This window comes from Phyllostomus hastatus, unplaced genomic scaffold, assembly GCF_019186645.2.
Source record: "Phyllostomus hastatus isolate PE091 unplaced genomic scaffold, TTU_PhHast_1.1 phas_scaffold_182, whole genome shotgun sequence".
NCBI lineage: Eukaryota > Metazoa > Chordata > Mammalia > Chiroptera > Phyllostomidae > Phyllostomus > Phyllostomus hastatus.
Window position 1 is genome coordinate 4,445,790 of NW_025334013.1, and position 20,626 is coordinate 4,466,415.

Sequence of the window (20,626 nt, forward strand, 5' to 3'; positions counted from 1 at the left end):
ACTAAAAATGATTCTGACAAATTACTAGACTCAGAGCTGGCTACTATAATGAGTAAAAATAAAGTGACAAGTGATTGTGAGGATAAATGCATGCTATTGTCATTTAGTTAAGAATTACTTTTAGGAATTTATAATAAAGATGGCATTTCAAAATAGTAGAGAAAGACAGTTTATCATTTAATAACTGTTGAGATTACTGGTACATCATCTGGAAAAAAATTAAGTTGCATCCATACCTTACACTTTATACCAAAATAAATTGGAAGGACAAAATAAATAAAAAGGACAAAGATTGAAATGTGAAAAATAAAACCACAATGAGAAAAATACGATACAAAGTTACCCCAATAATATATTGTTCAGATTGATGGATATCAAAGTTGACTAACACTCTAACGGCTGGGCTGTGGGGAAAGAGACTCTCATTACTTTTTACACATGAACTGATAAAACCCTTACAGAGGGCAAGTGGGCAATGCACATGGAAGTTACACATATATTCACCTGCTTCTCCAGCAATACCACTGACAGCAACTTATTCTAAACACGCATGTGCATATTCACAAAATAAGTTGAATATGAACAATGACCATTAACAGGGAATTAAGTAAATTATGGAACATTTACACAATGGAATATTATGTAGGTGTACATATACACATATATGTGTGTGTTTATTTTTATATATATTTTTCAAGACATGGATTTGTTTTTTCTTTTTTTAAGATTTTATTTATAGACAGAGGGGAAGGGAGGGGGAAAGAGAGGGAGAGAAACATCAATGTGTAGTTGCCTCTTGAGTGCCCCCTACTGGGGACCTGGCCCACAAACCAGACATGTGCCCTGACTGGGAATTGAACAAGTGACTCTTTGTTTCGCAGGCCGGCGCTCAAGCTCCTGAGCCACACCAGCCAGGGCGGGGGGCTGGGTGTGTGTGTGTGTGTGTGTGTGTGTGTGTGTGTGTGTGTGTGTGTGTGTGTGTGTTTTAAGGGGGAGAGAAAATTTTCTCTGTACTGATATGGAAAGATATCCAACATATATTCTTTTTTATTTGTTTTTTAAAGAAGTTTTTTTTTGTTTTTAACATATATTCATTGTTAAAAGCAAGCTAAAGAATAGTGCACACAATTTGATAGCTGTTCACATTTGCTTATATACCACCTTGGAAGAGTACATATGGAATGTAATAATGATTATCTACATGGGATGAGGTATGAAGAAAAGAACACAGACAAATAAAAGCCCAGGGATGGGAGGCAGACTTTCCAGTCCGTCTTTTAATACTTTTTGCTTTTTAAATCATGTAAATGTATTACCTATTCAAACACATTTTTTTAAGTCACAGGCCTTTTCTTTCTCTCTCTCTCCCCTCCTCCCTCTCCCTCTCTCTTTCCCTCTCCACCCTGGCATCTTCTGCAGTTTCCGTTTTCATGTTGCTAGGCTTCGCTGGATGACAGTGTCCAACTAACAGAGTTGGCACAGGCACCAACCAGATTGTTAGAGAATAAAATGAACAGGAACAAGTCTATTTAATTATAGCTGTCTGTGCCAACAAGCAGGTATAAAGTCTTTCACACTTTTAAGGCTTCTGAGACTGATAAGGTAAGTAAATATAAAGCAGTCGTATGTGTCCTTGACTACTTACAGAAGACATATAGTCACACACCCCTCCCCCCTACACACACCATACCCTCCTAACACAGACCCCTCACCTCAGGAGTGCTCACTTTCACAGTGGTGCTGAAATTAAAGAGGCACAAAGCCCTTAATCATGAAATCTCAAGTCTCTTACTGAGTAAAAGGTGTTCCACACAATGCTACCTTACAAAAACAGCCATGAAATGAAAACAAAGCACTACTACCTCCTGTTCACCTTGTGATACACCATCGCAGCTGTGTACACACTTAAAAAGGAAAGATGTCATTAATAAGATGTAATTGAAACCTCTCCTGAAAGAAGGCAATGAGCACTATCTTTTATCATAACAGTTTTTGTCTATGTTTGCTATTTCCACAAACTCCCCTTTGATTACAGATTATGTCTTTTCCAAGATGACTATTTGGCAGCAAGCTGCTGACAAAGTACTGATGGCAGTCCGTACACACAGCCTTATTAGCATTGCCACCGCAGCACTGCACACGCTGGCATGACAAATCTCATACTCAGTGTCATGCACAATACCCAAACAGTTCCCTAACAACTAAGGGTATTACAAATGCACTGAACTAAGCTCTAATAATTAAATTCCATTATGGTTTCTACCTTCAAACCTAAAGGCAGCAACACTGAAATCAAGCGCCATCCACAGTTCCCTCAGATATGCCATGAAATGTCACTTACACAGTTCACATCCAATTACTGAACACAAGCAGGCACAGTATCCATCAGGTACATTAAAACAAGCAGAGCCCAGCAGTGGGGCTGTCAGAAGCCATCACGTGGCTTAAATGGATTTTTCACCTTTCAAACACCAAGGGGTCTTCTTTCCCAGAACATCTCCCTAAGGGGTTTGGCCTTTTAACAAAGAGCTACCCAAGTTGAAAGAAATATCCAAAAGGCAAGACATGTTGCAAAGCCCAGCTCGGAGCTGAGACATCTGCCCCTTGTGTTAAAATACAAAATAGTAAAAGATCCTTTATATGAAAAATAAATACACATAAAAAGAGAGCTTTAGTCAAGGCTAACAAAGATACAAAGTTACATTAATACCTGCAGAGTCCTTGTTTTTGGCCAGTGTCCAACAGAAATTAGGAAGCCCTCCTGACCAGAATATCTATTAATTTCCCAGATTTTAAGGACAAAAATAACCTTTACTGAAGTCCCGGCTTGGAGCCCCAGAGCTAACCTGACCTCCCAGCACAAAGCTGTGCTCCTCTGTGCTGCTGCCTCTTCCTCGAGCACAGTCAGTCGCCAGGGCCAGTGCCCGCGCAACTCCGCAGGTTTGTGGAACAACCCGCTTGGGCTCTCTACTGGCCACCAAGGGTCTGTGAAACACGGACCAAGATAACTCCCCCGATCCCTAAGTTCAGAAAGGCTTTTACTGTTAAAAGGACACACCAAAAGCCGACTCTTGACAATTAGCACACAACACAGCCACCACTTACCTATGAACAATACCACCATATTATACAATTGAGGGAAAAAATTACTACAAAGGGAGTTGTAGGGAATCATTTTCTATCTCTACCAATGTTATATCAAGTCGGCTCAGAGAGTTCTGACTGTACATGAACAATTATAGAGACACAAAATGAAAACAATGCCAAAGAAAATTTAATCTGATCACACAGAGGAGGAGATAGAATCAACTGCTTAGGGAATTCATAGTGGCTACTGCCTCTTTGCATATATATACACACATATATCAATTTACAGTGGTAATCTATACCTCAAATCGAGTTCTAGAACAATGTTCTTAACCTTGACTGAGACCTCCTCTCTCCAAAAAAATAAAATAAAAAGTGTGTGCCATGCAGACTATTGCATACAATGTTTAAATGCTCAGAGGCTCCCAGTTTCAAAACCACTACACTGAGCACCACACTGTAACACGTGTTCATGTGCTGCCCTGTATCCTCACCCAGCTGCCAAGAGAACCTAGTATCTGCAGGAGCAATCATATAGTCAGCTTTGTTCCCAGCTATCTGCAGGAGCTAAAAACAATGCCTTGCCCAGAACAGGCAGTCAAGGAACTGAATGAGTGGCAATAAAAACCAAAAATATGATGTAACTGCCCCAAGCTACAAAACAATGAGTTGCCCTAGACACACAATTTATAATACAAAATTTTAAAACCTTCACCTGGCCCTAACTCAATGAACAATATGATGTTCTTACGTATTAATTAAAGCCAGCTCCTCACCCACTTATAATATTATAAATCTGGGTGTTATCTGCCCTGGCTGGTGTAGCTCAGTGGATTGAGCAAGGGCCTGTGAACCAAAGGGTTGCCGGTTCAATTCTCAGTGAAGGCACATGACTGGGTTGCGGGCCAGGTCCCCAGCAGGGGGCACGTGAGGGGCAACCACATGTTGATGTTTCTCTCCCTCTCTTTCTCCTTCCTTCCCTCTCTCTAAAAATAAATAAATAAAGTCTTTAAAAAGAAGAATGTTATAAGTAGTGTTATCCTATCAAAATGAGGCCCTAACCATCTGAGCGAATCATGCTAAGCATAGATTACCCTGAGGTAGCTCATTAAACACATGCTAGCTCCAATTAAGTTAGCTTTACATAAACCTGTAAGTTTTAAATAAACTTAAAATAAATCATAATTTAGGTTTTTTCATTTCTGTACAGTATGTGTAAATCTGTCTATGATACCACAAACCTAGATTCAGCTATTATACAAAAATTCATTATTGTGCCTATGTAATAGAAGCAAAGAAATAACTATTGTCTTTCACGATAAGTAGAAAATACCATGACATTCCTTAGTCTCCTTCCAAAAAGTGTTATAAATGGAGTCAAAGTGTATATTAGTTGATCCAGCCATAATATTACAATGTGTAGCTTGTCCTACCTTTATATCATACAGATATGAAATAGCCAAAATTAGATACAAATGGTGAAACATATTTAAAGAAAGTACAAAGAATCATTTTTAGTAACAGTTCACAAAAATTATCATGTTATAATAAAATTTCATCAAAATGGAAGCTTCTTACATAACAGAAGTTCACTGTCTTTGTTTGGTGGTGGTCAGTAGGTACATCCAGTCCTTGAAGCTGGCTGGTCTGCCTAAATTCCTCCAACTGACCTGCCAACAGCAGTCAAGACTCAACTACAAGAGGAGGGTGTACACAGCCCATAGGGTGGGCACACCTCAAGTACCTAGCCTGGGCTACAGGGGAGGCTGTGCCACTGGACCATGCATGACACTTATTACATTAGGCCACACTACCAAAACAAGGAGTCACAGCAGCTCTATCTAATACATAGAAGCATGGCCCAAATGACACAATAGAACAAAACTCCGGAAAAAGAAATAAACAAAATAGAGACAAGCAATCTACTAGATGCCGAGTTCAAAACACTGGTTATAAGGATGTTCCGTGAACTTTGTGAGTAACTCAGCAGCATAAAAAAGAGCACGGAAACCAAAAAAAGACTTACTCAGAAATGAAGGATACACAAACTGAAATGAAGAACAATTTACAGGTAATCAACAGCACAGTGGATGAACACAAGAATAAAACCAGCAATTCAGAATATAAGGAAGCAAAACAAACAAACAAAAAACAAAACAAACAAGCAACCCAATCAGAACAAGGAGAAAAAAGAATCCCCCCCAAATGAGGATAGTGTAAGGAACCCCTGGGACAACTTCAAGCATTTCAGTATTCACATCATAGGGGTGCCAGAAGGAGAAGAGAGAGCAAGAAATTGAAAAGCTATTTGAAAAATAATGACAGAAAACTTCACTAACTCGGTGAAGGAAATAGATATACAAGTCCAGGAAGCACAGAGAATCCCAAACAAGATGAACCCAAGAGGCTCACATAAGATATATCATCATTGAAATGTCAAAGGTTAAAAACAAAGAGAGATTCTTAAAAACAGCAAGAGAAAAGCAGTTAGTTACTGGGAAGGGAGCTCCCATAAGACTGTCAGCTGATTTCTCAAGAGAAACTTGCAGACCAGAAGGGTCTGGCAAGAAATATTTGAAGTAATGAAAAGCAAGAACCTACAACCATGATTACTCTACCCATCAAAGCTATTTAGAATCAAAGGGCAGATAAAGAGCTTCCCAGACAAGAAAATGCTAAAGGAGTTCATCATCACCATACTAGTATCTATCAATAATTGATTCTAAAAAAAATAAAATAAATGAATGAGCAGAAAAGAAACACAATCATAGATACAAAGTTTCGATGATTGCCAAATGGGAGGGGGGCTCGGGAAGGGTGAAAAAGGTAAAGGGGTTAAGAAGTTGTTTGTTACAGAACAGTCATGGATATGTAAAGTACAGCACAGGGCAGTGGCCAAAGAATATGTACGCATAACCCATGGACACTGACAACAGTGCAAGACTTGCCTGAGGGAGAAAGGGGGTCTGGGCAGAGGAGACAGAGGGGGAAACATTGGGACAACTGTAATAGCATAAACAATATAATATGCATAACTTAAATTCAAATTAAAAAAAATAAAAACAAAGACCAAAAATCTGGCCACATTTATACTCTACTTTTCCTGAGGGAGGCAAGATATAGAACAGCCCCCCACTCACAGCACTTTGCAAAATAAATACTGTCACACTATTTTCTTGTAAATATATTTGAACAAACTGTTAGTCTGTGGTTTTCCACAACAAAAATGTATGCTACATAAAGCATAAGCTCAGAGATCATCATAAAATAAGTCTTCCCGAATAACACTGGGAAAGTATATTATCTAGGTGTAATGCCCCCCTTCTTGTAAAAAAAGGACACACTCATAAAGTGGGCTATGTAACAAACATATAAAATTCATGAATAAATGCTCTCCATTCACAATTTTTTATATAAACCTTCAACAAAGGAGCTGAAGATGAAAATCAGAGCACAGAGGAATTCACACGAGGTTGTATATGTAGGTACTAGCATCTTCTAGAGGCTGACTATGATAAAACAAGATAAAAAAGCTAAAAACTAACCAAATATAAATACTAAATGGAAAGACATTTCAATAATTAACATTATAGATGATGTCAAGGAATGTGGCAAGATCTCCTCTTTGAAGGTCATCACCCCATCATAGGGCCATAGGGCCACCTCTTGGGGGGGGGGGTAACGGTAGGCAAATTAGTATAAGCTATTAATAGATATCCTAAACATCTAGGAAAAAATTCATGAATAATTGAGGGGATTCAAACAGTAGCATAACCATACAACCTTTAATCATATTTACTGAATAACTGGTCCATTTACTTTGGAACTCATCTCATGTACTACACTGAAGCCAGCTAGATTACTAGCAAAACCAAATGTAAAACCTTTAAGTTCCATTCTAATGTATTGCACAATAAAATTAAAATACACATAAAATTTGGATTTAATCAAAAAAGATGAAATCTTACATTTTTAATCAGCAGTGGGTTTTTTTTAACTTGGGGTATAATTTATATATAGTGAAAAGCAGAGATTTTAGGTACACTATTGAATTAATTTTTATGAAGATATATATACACCCCTTTATAATCCAAACACACATTTCTATCACTCCACAAAGTTCTCAAGCATTCTCCCACTCAATCTCTACTCTGTAGAAGGGACCACCATTCTGATTTCTATCATACTGACTAGGATAGATCTATTTAAATTGTTAAGAAATTGTTAAGCTGTTGAAACGGTGATAGCATTTTCATCCCCAACAGCAAAGCATGAAGAGCTCTTGCTAGCTCTGACCGGTGTGGGTCAGCTGGTTGGGCATCGTCCTGCAGAGCGAAAGGTTGGTGATTCAACTCCTGGCCAGGGAGCATGCCTAGGTTGGAGGTTCAGTTCCCAGTCAGGGCAGGTCCAAGAGGCAACTAAATCAATGTTTCTCTCCCTTTCTCCCTTCCACCCCTTCTCTAAAAATAAATAAATAAACTCTTAAAAAGAAGAAGAAGAAGAAGAGTTCCTTGCCAGAGTGGGCTTCCTCACAAAAACCAGGGTAAACAGTGTTGCCCCTCTGGTGTTAGTGGTATTTAATGCAGCTCTAATTTTCATTTCCTGACAACTAATCAAATTGAGCACTTTTTCATGGGCTTATCCAACATTCCTGCATCTTCTTCCATAAAGTGTCTCTGTTCAAGTCTGTCTGTGCATTTTTTAAAGTTGTCTTATTATTGAGTTGTGCCAGTTTTGTATGTTTGCTTTGAGTTTTTAAAAATATACTCTGAATTCAATTATTTTCTCAAATGTGTTGTAGCATTTTTTCAGTCTGAAGCTTCTCTATGACTATTCTTAACAATGTCTTTTGATAAATTCCTTGTTTGTTTTTTTTTACAGTAAGCACTTTCTGTCTCCCTCTAAGCAACCTTTCTCTACATCAAGGTTGGAAAGATACTCTCCTGTTTTCTTTCAGAAGCTTTATAATTATACCTTACATTTAGAGGTCAATGATCCACCTCAAATTAATTCTTATGTATGGTGTGAGGTAGGGATGTGTTCTGCCTTTTATTTTTGCCATACGGATATCCAGTTATTCCAGCCTATTTGTTGAAAAGAGTTTCCTTTTCCCATTGAAAATAACTTGATAGTATCTGTATGGATGTATTTAAGTTTACACTGAAGAAATAAAAGATGCATATTAGCCCGTGACATCTCTGGCCTCTTAATTTAGTAATACAGACCCAATGGTTACACATTTTGAGATTTTTCCATCTGATTTATAGAATTACACTTCATAAATATATATTTATTTGATATGTATGCACATACACTACACTGTTGTGACACTTGTGATGGCTAACGTTTATGTCTGAGGAATCTGTAAGATTTCAGCTATAATTGTTAACTGATATATAACATCACATAGATGTATATATCAGAAACAATCAGCCCTGGTTGGTGTGGCTCACTAGATCGAGTGCCGGCCTGCGAAACAAAGAGTCACTTGTTCAATTCCCAGTCAGGGCACATGCCTGGGTTGCAGGCAGGTCCCCAGTAGGGGGCACACAAAAGGCAACTACACAGTGATGTTTCTCTCCCTCCTTCCCCCCCTACAAATCAATAAATAAAATTTTTAAAACATAAAAAGAAAGAAAGAATCATACAAAACAAAAACAATCCCTCCAGTCTCAAACCCCATTCACCAACCCACTTGCTCCTTTGGCTTAAAGTAAAATTTTCCTGAAAAGTTAACATTATTTAAGTTACCTAGTAAGAGATACACTAACAGGGAACACTCAAAGCTCTAGGATATACACTATGGGGGTGAGGGGTTGGAGATGAAGGGAGAATCGCATAATCTCATCATCAAGGTGAAATTTCACAGGTCAATCTCAGTATCCATATATTTAAGTAGCTGGGACCAGGAAAGACTCTTGCATGCCTGAACCTGGCGGAGAAAAACAATTCAGAAGCAAACTGAGTATCTGTGTGTCTGACCCGGGGTGGACCAACATGTGGGGAACTCACTGAGGTCAGGAAACAAAACCCAATGAAATAACCTGCTCCTTTGGTCTTTGCTTCTGTATCTATCTCTCCCTCGGGGTTTGTATGGAAATGCTGGCAACCGTAACAAATAGCAGGTCACGATTTAAGAATTCAGGTGCCTGTGGGCCTGGGGCTTAATAGAAAATTATTTCAATAAAAACTAACATACTAGAAATTCTTAGAGGATGGCAGTGATGGCAGCAGAATTTATGGATCTTTCTAAATCCCCACATAAAAACAGATGAACTCCAGAATCAAACCTAATTCCTGCTGACAATACAACAAAAGGAGGAAACAAAGTAGCTTGGGAAAACCCAAAATACAGGCAGATGGGAGGGCATAAACCACCAACAGCCATAAACCAATGGTTATGAGCATCTGCAGAGGAAGAACAGAAGAAATGGGATGCCCCGCATACCTAAGATCAGTACGATCTCAAAACCAGTTAACAGCAATGAGGCGGGCCAATGTGCTTAAAGCACTGGAGGCTGCAGGGGTTTCATCCATGCAGACAGCAGGTCAGCACAAAGAAGCCAGATAAGGCTAAGTAGTAAGCATTTGTGAATTCTAGAAACTCACCCACCTCAGCTCCCTTCCAGGGTAAGGCCCCACAAGAGAGGAGCAACAATGGGAATGGAGCATAAATTGAGCAGAATAGGAACAAGAGAGAAAAGGAAAATAAAGATCGAAATGAAAACGCAGAAAACAGAGTCAGGAAATCACAGAATGAAAGTGCTATATTTTTATCACTACATGACAACAGAAAGGGGAGCTTGGTTAAGTTAAAAGAAATTACTCTGAACGTCACCTCCTTCTAAAAGTTTATGAAAATTAAATTCACATAAAAGCAAGCAAAAGAAAAAAGTACTGAAGTTAAACCTCTTAAAATGTTACAAATAGAAAAAAAGAGGCAGAATAACACCTCTACAGATAATGAAAGCATGGCAAAAACATCCGTCTGCACACAACCAAAACTATAATCCACTGCTTCAAAATGAGCTAAGATACATTATTAAATAATGATATAAGACATTAGAGAGCTACATAAACCAAGACACAGGAAAACTCAGAAATGAAATATCACACAAAGATCGTTTTAGAAATACTGAACTAGAAGGAGTACAAAAGGGTAATAAACTCAGCTAAAAAATACTTTACAAGAAAGAAAAGGTGAGAAGAAAACTTCCTGAAAGAACAAATACTAAAAACTGTAACTGGAGAAAAGTTTCCAGAAATAAAGATTTACAACTTCATACTTTAAGAGCACACTGTATAGCAAGGGGGATCCCCCCCCCAAAAAATGGAATTTATAAAAAGTTGTTATTTATTCTTCTATGTTTAAACGTCAGTCACCTTCAAAGTACTAAATGATACAATACATCTATCGAGACATTTTTCCCCACTGCTCAAAACAGTTTTGAAGTTCACTTTGATGCCTTTCTTTTAGTGCTTCTGACATTTTTTTTGTTTTACCTCTTCCACATAGGCAAAAAAAGGTTTCCCTTTGAGAACTTTTTTCATGGGGGCCTGGTGGAGGGCGTAGCTCAGGGCCACATCAGGTAAATAGGGAGGGTGGGGCACAGGAGTCATGCTGTTTTTTTATTCAAAAACTCCTGAACACTTGGCGCCATGTGGGCAGGTATTCTCATAAATCACCCATTACGAAACGGGCAAATGTGTTGAAAGAGTCTTTGGAAAAAAACTCACTGAAGCCGAATGCAGCCTCTCACAATGACTCCAGTTAGTACACTGATACAGGGGGTGCCTAGAAAACTCATCAGTAGGGGAAGCCTGTACTAAGGGGCTGCCCTCCAAAAGATAATACTGGTTTTAGGGGTGATCCTCCCTCATATTTTATCATGCTGTTCCAGAAAACCAATATTAAGACATATTCTACTAAAATTAATGGACTTTGGTCCTGGCTGGTGTGCCTCAGTGGATTGAGTGTCAGCCTGCAAACCAAAGGGTCGCCAGTTCGATTCCAGACTGGGGCACATGCCTGGGTTACAAGCCAGCTCCCCAGTAGGGGGCGTGCAAAGGGCAACCACACACTGATGTTTTTCTCCCTCTCTCCCTCCCTTCCCCTCTCTTGAAAAATAAAGAAATAAAATATTTAAAAAATAATAACAAATAAAACTACTGGAATTTGAAGGAAAAATAATTCTTTGGGCATGTAGCCAAAAATAATATGTGAATTATAGGAAAAGGTAGTTAGATCACCAACAGACTGACAGCAAGGCTTTACACCAGAGGAAAATGTAGTTGCATATTTAAGGCACCCAAGAACAGAAAACATGGCGTGGTGACTATACTTAATATTACTGTATTGCATGTTTGAAATTTGCTAACAGAGTAGATCTCAAAGGTTCTCATCACAAGAAAAAAAATTCTTCAACTCTGTGTATGTTGATGAAGGTTAATGAGACTTATTGTGGTCATAATTTAGCAATATACACAAACATCAAATCATTATGTTTACACCTGAAAATAATATAATGTTGTCCGTCAATTATACTTAAATTAAAAAAACAAACAAACCACGAGTCAGCAAATCTGACGGACCTTCAAGTAAGTATGCGGGCACAAACAACCTATCATGAGCATTCAAGAGTCAGGGAATATATTTCCACGAGCCCTTTCTAAGGAATCTACCAGAAAACAAACTTCAGACAACTAAAACAACTCAAGATTCTACGTAAGGACTAGTGGTAAAGATGAAATATTAACAGCACATCCTTGAACGATGCTGCTTCATTCAACACTGTTTCATTGTGACTTTGACGTGATGCCATAGAAATTTAACTCTTATTTATATCAGCTAACCTATGGTAAAACTGGTCTTGTTACATGTTTCACATAAGACACAGAACCTATTGACAATGAGGACTTACTGTAGTTACCTAAGAACTAAGACTAAATGAGGGTTCAACAGAAGAGACTATAGTGTGTAATGGCTGTGTAATCGAAAAATGTTCGGTACTATCATCTGAAACATGGACAGAGAGAATAGGGAGAATGCCAACAAAACTTTATTTTTATTCTTTTCAGTAATCATAAGTGGCGGTGGCAGTATTGATGTTGCTGACCTGAGACTATTGTATAAGTCAGGTGAGATAAAGGACGTAAGTATGAGATATTCTCATTCTGTCTCTCCGGTGTCTCAGATAACAAGGCATCTCTGTGTGGGGAAAAAAGAGATACAAATAGAATATAGATGAGGTTAAATAAAACTCTATAATCCTGAATTTGAATTAGAAATGTCAGTATCATTTATAAGGTATAATAGATCATATTTTCTAGCTCTATCCACTGAAATTTTAGAATTATTCATATAATTAATATATAAATAAAAAGATCTACGAATAATGGCCAACCCAGTAGCAATGACACCCAAACAACCCAGATTGTGCTCTTAAAATATTTCTTACTAAAAGAAACCAGGGAATCTGGAAGAAATGCTGGCTCCAGGTCTGCGGTAGGAAGCGCACAAGAGGAGCACGAAGCATCCACAGGTGACAAGGACACTATTGGATCACCAGGCTCAAACGGAACTCAGAAGCCAATTTGAAGAGGCTCCCACTAGCCACATGGAGCAACCTGAGTTCAACAACGATTAAAAACTGCAATCATCTGAAGCCCTTCAAGTATGTTCAGGGGTACCCAATGTATTATTTGAAAATGGAGTCAATAGCCCTTACCAGAAAGATTCAGTTGGCTGAGTGTTGTCTCGCAACGTGAAAGGTTACTGGTTCGATTCCAGGTTAAGGTGCATGCTTGGGTTGCAGGTTCAGTCCCCAGTTGGGGCGCGTACAAGAGGCAACATATTAATGTTTCTCTTGCACATCGATGTTTCTCTCCCTCTCTCCTTCCCTTCCGCTCTCTCTAAAATAAATTATCTTAAAAAAAAACCTGAGCAAATAAAGAGAAAGAATTTAAGCCTTTACCCTGCATTTCCTACCTAAACAGTACAATTAGGTAACCAAATACTAGGTAACAGGAAGCACTGCCATATAAAATTATTCTAGCTAGTAAATGAAAGCAAAATAATAGATTTAGAATCTCATTTCCAATTCCCAAAGAATAGATACAGGTGATAAGATCAAAAAGAACAAAACACAGACAAAATGTGCCTCCTGGTAAAAGCACACTACACCATCTGTAATCTCGTCCAAGTGGACCAGACTCAAGTCTGACCAAACCTCTGGATCCAGCTACAAACGTGCAGGAAATAGAGAGCTGAGGCGCATCTTTAACTGCACTGCACAATCAGTAACACCCACGTTGCAGGACACTCTCCAGGTCAAAGGGCATGGGTTCTTCAATGAATAAAGTAGTTTAGAAAAAAGTAAAGGGATGAAAGGGTAAAAATCTATAGATTATCACTGACTTAAAAGACATATCATAGGCAAAACTAAACTACAGTGTCCAGATGATGACATTTGGGAGATAAAACTAAAGAGGTCACAAAGAAATGATTACTTTATAAGTCAAGAGAATAGTTAATTTTGTAGGGAAGGGAGAGGCTGTCATTGCAGAGAAGCTAGAAGATGGCTGGGAAGTCCTGCTTCTTGACTGGGAAGGTAATTACATGGTACAGTAGTTCATTAAGCTATACATACACTTTGTGTGCTTGTTTACATTTGTGCTTTACAATAAGGAGATTTAAAAAAAAAGGAAAACACTAATAGCATACATCACCTACAGAGGAGCAGGCACCAGCTACAGTTCTGGTAACCAAAGAAGAAAACCCAGAAGAAGGAGAGGATGTTCCACCTCATGGACAAGTCTCATGATAAAGGTAAATGAACTTCATGCCTCAGACAGATTTCAGCTGGAGACCAGATGCAACAGATGCACTGTACACAGCAGTGTTCACATATTACAGTGTTCACATATTTATACATTTCATAATTATGTAGTTTGCAGTTAAAAGACAAAATAGCAACCAAACCAAAAGAACTAAATTAGAAAATGCATGTAAGAAAATGGAGAAACGATACAAGAAAGCAGCTGGAATTATCACAGGATTCTACAAAAGGAACTGTGGACAGCTGCTTAGCACATACTAAGCAATCTCTTCCTGCTCTGGATTCATCAAAATGACATACTTGCAGTAAAAAATATAGACCAGGGAACTAAAATTTAAGGACAAGTTTGAAATATAAACAAGTAAGACAAAACTTATGACGGAACTAGCGTTAAATTATTTTCTTACATATAATGAATGCCATGGCTCCTGGTGATAGAACAAATACGTCTTCCCAGTTCTGGCTCTCAAAACCTCAGGGTCCCTCATGGCCTTCCCTCACCATCTAACAGAGTCAACGACCAGGAAAGCTGGACACCCTCTCTCCAGCGTCTTGCTCATCTGTTCTCTTTGGAACACCTTATAGGAAAAAAAGCACAGGCTAGGCTCAAAATCTGACTCAATATGCTCTATACTATACTATACTATACTATACGATATGATATTAGAAAAGTTACTTAATCTTTCTGAGCCACCATTCAAAACTCTGAAAAATCAGAATCACTGCTGCATACCCACATAAGGAAACACTACAAGGAATCCTCAGTGAATATAACACACATACCTCAAATTATTCCACTGAATTCTAACTGTTCCCTACCTACAATACAGATTGATTAACAACAAGGACTTATATTTTTGTTACCCAGCACATGAATGTTGCTTCATAACTACAAGTCTCCCTCTTCCCCTTCAACTTCTCATTAACAGCAGCCTAGATCAGGCCCTCACTCCGGTTCATCTGAGCTATTTTAGTAGCTTCCTCATGACTTCTATGTTTAACCCAATTTTCTAAAACCATAGTCTGATCATGTACTCATCCACTCGTGGTTCCCCAATGGCTAACAGATAAAACCCAGTTTCTCAGCATGGCTTTCAGAGCTAGGCACGTCTTTCCAAGTTCTATCGCAGACCATTGCCTTCACCAAACCAATCTAGACTCCAATATTCAACAAAAATATTCTGCCTCTATCCTTTGTCTCAAAAGAGTCTCTATTCTCCAGTCAAAATTCTTCCAAACCTTCGAGGCCCAGCTCAAAGCTGCCACTTTGGGGTGCCCCAGCCCAAGCCCTCCTTTCCCTTGGAAAGCAGTCACGCTTCTCCATGCCCATGTTCCTGACAGGCATGTCTCATCCCTCCTACTTGTCTTGAACCATCTGAGTGCAGAGGCCATATTTTACTCACATTTTCACACTCAACAAATATTTGTTAAGCTCCTTCTATGTGTCAGGCACTGTATTGCCCTGGAGCTACTGCATCACACAAAATGGGCAAACACCCCCTTCTCCCCACCAGCGAGCTGGCCATTCTTGAGGGGGCGAGAAATTCACTTCTCCTTCCTTCGCCACAGTGGACTCACTGTTATGCAACACAGTAGTCATTTAATGAGTGCTGGCTGAACTGTACAGAAACATTTAAACAAAAAAACAATGAATACACTGGGGTAATTTAAAATAAGCCACTGAAAACCCTCATTTAAACTCCAACCTACAAATCTGGCATATTCTAACACTTCTCTTTCAGAAATATGTCAGTATCTTTTAAAATTCATCAAAAGTCCCTAAAAGGTACTGAGGCCAAACAAGTCCCCAGACCACCTTTTTACAACCCCTTCTAAGGGCAGGTGCCCTGCCTGGTCTCTCTGAGCGGCCCTGCTTTGTTTTATGCAACTGTGGCCCAGAGCCTACAGCTGACTGTACCAAGTGGGACTGACCACCTGACCCAAAAGACAGCCAGTACCTGAGCAACCAACAGCACCCGTCGCGGCCCAGGATAAAAGGCAATCTGTGCCAAATCCCCTCAGCAACTGGCAGTGGCAACTAAGTAACATCAGTTAAAGTGGAGCTCCAGATATACAGATGTCATAAGGTGGAGACAGGGCTTTTATTTATTTATTTGTCTTTTCCTAACAAAATCTCCCTAAACTACCAAGTCACCCCTCAAGTATAAACAGGAACCCAGAGCTCCTCCTTCTCACAGAACCTCGCCACAACCATCTTCTATGCTGACCACCAAAATGCACAACCGCAGAACGTGGCAAAAGAAACCACCACTCCAGATAAAAAACCAAACAATTACAATTTGCTAACTCACAAATATTTATTAACATTTTCATTCATTCATTTAGCAACTATTTATTAAACAGCCACGGAATAAGATCAGATGAGAAACAGAGTTTGTTTCTATTGGGGAAAGGAAAACAAGTAAACAAATAAATCAAAAGATAATTTCAGGTGATGATCAGTGTTATAAAAACATGCAGACATTAAAACTGGGCAACAGCTTAGAAGATAAAGAAGGAAAGGGAATGAGGCCATGGATAGAGTGTGGTCAGACCAACATTCCAGAGTCGGTGACATCTGAGTTGAGACCTCAAGCATGAGGAGCCCGTCACTCAGAAATAGAGAATGAGCCCATCAAATTAAGAAAGAGCCTAAAAGCCACACTGAGCACGACTAGGGACCAAGATTTCAGGAACGTTTAAAACAGTTTGTTCCCTCGAGAAGTTTAAAATGTATTTACAGAGCTAATTAACTCATGAAACTATACAGAACTGAAGCAGAAAGCTGGAGCAGCCCTGAGGACAGAGGGGAAAAATGTGAACCGCTTTGCAGCCTCCGAGTCATTTCACGCAAAGGCCAACCTAGCCTATTTGGTATTCTGATTCTGACACTGTTGGGGAAAGTACATAAACCATGCCTTTAAGCTTTCCAAACTGAAACCTGAAATTTTTCTATTCCTAATTCTTTCACCCTTCGAAAGGCAGTAAAGAAGGCAATGCTTCCAGGCAGTGGAGTAACACACAGTTAATTTGCTAACCTGGAAAATCTAGTCCTCAAATTGCATCCCCCCCCTCCTTAACTGTAAGGTGACTTGATTCCTCACCCTGCAGCCTCCTCGACCATGCTGATACACCATGGCTGCTTCCCTCCCACTGACCACATGCCTGGGCTTACCCAGAATCCTCTAGCAGTTTCTTTTTCTGGAAACAACTGAAGAACTGCTGAGTAGAAAGAGTTGCCAAACAATTAGTCTCCAAACTACCCCAATTCAACTGATGTCTGGGACAACGGAAACTTACTCAGCTATTCCATATATTAAGAACTGAGCACAAGCTTCCTAAATGTGAGTTCACTAAAACGGAAAACATTAGTGGACCTCTTCCATGACATTATTATTATCATCATGGCAGAGACTGCTGGTTGCCTAAGTCAACTTCCAATCTCCTTAAAGATGGAGCCTTTGTATTACGGGAGCCCAGCCAAAATCAACTCTGGCCTCCCTTGAAGATTCATGCAAACCCAAGTTGTTGGGCAGGACGACTAGCAGAGCTCTGGAATGGGCCTACCTTAGCTCTCATCTGTGTGCTCTTCTCCAGCCGCCTGGCTGTAGGGAAGAACCAGTTTCTCTCAATCCATTGCAGAATAATACGTTTTACAAACACAATTAAAAAGCTATGGTAGCACCAAGTGCCTACAAAGTTTCTAAACAATTACTCCAGTTTCTGTACTTATCTCTGGTGGACTAGTGGCAAGCAGTTCAGTCCATGGGCCAGGACCTGACAACACTGTCCTAGAGCGTGACTCTGCCAGCTGTAGCCGAACTGGCCATCTGTGACCACGAGGGAACCTTGAGAATGGAAACCTGCACTCAGGACAACAGAGCCACAGTAGGAGATTAAGACACCTGAGGATCAGGAGCCCTCTACCAAACCTAGATGGCACATCCTGGAAAACATCTTGTTTTCCATGAGAATACAGACTTTTTACCACTGTGATTTGGGTGTTTATTTTCATTATATACAGCCAATCTTAATAACTGATACTCCTATATCTTTAAAGCCCTGTAAAATTTTCAAAGCACTATAGTACCTTTTTCTATTCTCACATGAAAATAACTGTGAAGTAAGCAGGACACACATCCTCAATTTGACATATATGGAAACTAATGTTCTAGAAGATTAAATAGCTTGCCTAAAGTAACACAGCTAGGAAGCTTGATAACAGAACTGAAAACAGAATCCAACTGGCTACTCTCTCCATAAGAACAATCTACCTTAAGTGAAGTGCAGTTATCGTAATCATGAGTAAAGTAAAATATAAATGATCAGTGGTGTACTCACAGCAAATTACATAAAGTGAGTATGCCACTGGGTAGAAAGATACAACAAAAAATGCCATGGTCAACTAGTGAAAACAAAATCAGATTCAACGGCTACAGTCAGGGGATATTGCATTTTTACAATTGTAACAAAGCATCTGTGAAAAGGAGATGAAGAGGTAAAAATCACAGGTAATTTTATAGTAATTTAGCCATCAATGTAGCAACTGAACTAAGGGCAAATAATACAAATCACATTAGTTTAGGTTATGACATAAATCCACAAACTCTAGTGTCAAATAAAATTTGAAACCCAATATTCTATCTGAATACAAACAAAAATTGTCAATAAGTAATGATGTTCCTTAAAAATAATTTGGGTAATAATGTCATGATGATAATAATAATAATATACTGTCTTTTAATATACATAAGAATTCTGAGAACCACTGTCAGAAAGCACAGATGAGCTCTGTGCTTTCTTTCAACGGTGCAAAAGTCTGGCACAGAGCCATCCCCATTCACTGTCCAGGGTGCCCTCGTGCGCAGAAGCGTATTATTAAAAAGCCAATGGTAGAGTCTTCTCTCTCCTGTGCACAATGGCAACTCTTAAGGAAAAACTGATTGTACCAGTTGCAGAAGATGAGGCCACAGTCCCAAACAATAAGATCACTATCGTGAGTGTCAGACAAGTTGGTATGGCGCGTACCATCAGCATTCTGGGAAAGTCCCTGGTTGATGAGCTAGCGCTTGTGGATGTTTTGGAAGACAAACTCAAAGGAGAAATGATGGATTTGCAGCATGGAAGCTTATTTCTCCAGACACCTAAAATTGTGGCAGATAAAGATTACACTGTGGCTGCCAATTCTAAGTTTGTGGTGGAAACTGCAGGAGTTTGCCAGCAAGAGGGAGAGAATCATCTCAACCTGTTGCAGAGTAATGTTAATGTCTTCAAATTCATTATTCCTCAGTCATCAAGTACAGCCTTGACTGCATTGCAATTATGGTTTCTAACCCAGTGGAAGTTCTCCCATATGATACCTGGAAGTGGATGTAACCTGGATTCTGCTAGATTTCACTATCTTAGGGCTGAAAAACTTGGCACGCATCCCAGCAGCTGCCACACATGGATTTTGGGAGTACATGGAGACTCAAGTGTGGCTGTGCGGTGTGGAGCGGAGCGAACACGGCAGGCATTTCTCTCCAGGAACTGAGTCCAGAAATAGGAATGGACAATGATAGTGAAGACTGGCAGAAAGTGCATAAGATGGTGGTTGAAAGTGCCTATGAAGTCATTAAGCTAAAAGGATACACCAGCTGGGCTACTGGATTGTGTGGCTGATCTCACTGAATCTATGTTGAAAAATGTATCCAGGATTGATCCAGTGTCAACAATGATAAAGGGAATTTACAACATTGAGAACAAAGTCTTCCTGAATCTTCCATGTATCCTGAATGCTAAGGAATTAACCAGAAACTGAAGGATGATGAGGTTGTTCAACTCAAGAAAAACGCAGATACCCTGTGGGACATCCAGAAGGACCTCAAAGACCTGCTGACTTTAGGCTTCTAGGCTATAGAAATGTAAAAACTACAGTGTGATTAACCATGAGCCTTTAGTTACCACCCATGCACAGTTTGTTTTTATCTTCCTAAACATGGGGAGCTGGGCTCACAGAATCAAAGCCCACGCTTGGGTGAACACCTGCAACAGGAGCCCTTGAACAAATAATATTAACTATTGTAGCGTGACAAACAAAAAGCTGATGGTTAGATCAGCCACTTCATCTGTGACTGTAGACTAATTTTTATTTGAGTAAATTTTCTTTGCCTATGTGGGTATCAAATGTTTTATTTCATCAGCAACAAATGCTAAACTATTTCTCATATCAATACTTACCTATTAAATACTAAGTTAACAGAAAAGCCATACTTTTCACTAAATGTATATTAAAAAGCTCTTCTGCTATCCTGAATATTTTGTTGCAATTTTTTGATATTAGGAAAAAGCCATAAAAAATTAAGACATGAAATGCACATTTAACTTTTCAAATTTTCTCTCCAGATATAAGCTAATTGCCAAAGAAAACCCCACATGTTTCACTGTTCCTAGTATCCAACATATTGTAAAAATCCCCAAGGATCATTAGTGAGAATGGGTTCTTGCAAAGAATACCTATTTGTTAGCATGCTTTACACACACACACACACACACACACACACAAAATCGTATTTATAGATTATACAGGCATATCTCTTCTATAAATTTGGTAAGTTGTAAATGTGCGATATTTACCAGTTCAAACTAATATAGGAAAGGTAAAAGCAATTACTAACTGCAGACCACACTCAACCTTTATGGCATAAGGCCATAATGAAGAA

The 20,626-nt window shown here is 39.2% G+C and overlaps 1 protein-coding gene and 1 pseudogene across 5 annotated transcripts in view; one reads left to right on the top strand and one right to left on the bottom strand.

Moving 5' to 3' along the window:
* The window catches only part of RERE (arginine-glutamic acid dipeptide repeats), a 397,572-nt gene that overhangs the window by 170,390 nt on the left and 206,556 nt on the right, over positions 1 to 20,626 (bottom strand). The gene's annotated exons all lie outside the window — the stretch shown is intronic.
* On the top strand, positions 18,844 to 19,817 carry LOC123832358 (annotated as a pseudogene).